At 47.2% G+C, this 850-nt stretch overlaps 1 non-coding gene across 1 annotated transcript; it reads left to right on the top strand.

The window, feature by feature from the left end:
* The first annotated feature begins 539 nt into the window (after nucleotides 1-539).
* Nucleotides 540-613, top strand: Trnat-ugu (transfer RNA threonine (anticodon UGU)). Its single transcript has one exon. It is a non-coding gene; the product is annotated as a tRNA-Thr (tRNA).
* The last annotated feature ends 237 nt before the right edge of the window (nucleotides 614-850 follow it).

The following is an 850-nucleotide window of genomic DNA, read 5'->3' as shown; positions in this document are numbered from 1 at the left end:
GGGAGTGTCTTCCCTACACATCTGCATTACCGACATTTAGAGCTAGCTGCAATTCATCTCAGAAACTATACATTTTGTCTAAGTCGTCTTGTATCCTGCTGCAGTCACTCAACTTCAGCAACTTCGCATACACTACAGCATAACCAACAATCAGCCGCATCTTGTCGCTCACCCTGTCAGTCAGATCGTTTACGAATATAAAGAATAATGGCGGTCTTGTTATGCTTCCCTGGGGCACTCCTTGTCTCTAATGAACACTCGCTGTCGAGGAGAACATAGTGGGTTATGACTAACTGAAACTCTCAGCTGCCGACAGGTGTTGTTGATATACCTCGATGTGGACAGCTGAAAATGTGTGCCCCGACCGGGACTCGAACCCACGATCTCCTGCTTACATGGCAGACGCTCTATCCACCTGAGCCACCGAGGACACAGATAAATGGCGCGACTGCAGGGACTTATCCCTTGCGCGCTTCCCATGAGACTCACATTCCCAACTGTCCACAATTCTACATATGTATTGTACCTATTCGTCTGTATCCTCGGTGGCTCAGATGGACAGAGCGTCTGCCATGTAAGCAGGAGATCCCGGGTTCGAGTCCCGGTCGGGGCACACATTTTCAGCTGTGCACATCGAGGTATATCAGCACCACTTGTCGGCAGCTGAGGTGTTCAGTTAGTCATCATTTATTTCAGGGAAAAGCTGCACGGTCATCAACAGTAATTGTTCTTTCGAGAACAAGTTACTGTCTTCGTATATATAGTGGGTTCTGTTACTTAAGAACTGTACCAGCTACTGAAAAATCTGAGAACCTATTCCGTAAGCTCGTATGTTTGTTAACAACCTTCA

Source organism: Schistocerca cancellata, chromosome 12 (genome assembly GCF_023864275.1).
Source record: "Schistocerca cancellata isolate TAMUIC-IGC-003103 chromosome 12, iqSchCanc2.1, whole genome shotgun sequence".
Taxonomy (NCBI): domain Eukaryota; kingdom Metazoa; phylum Arthropoda; class Insecta; order Orthoptera; family Acrididae; genus Schistocerca; species Schistocerca cancellata.
This window is presented reverse-complemented; position numbering and strand designations above follow the sequence as displayed.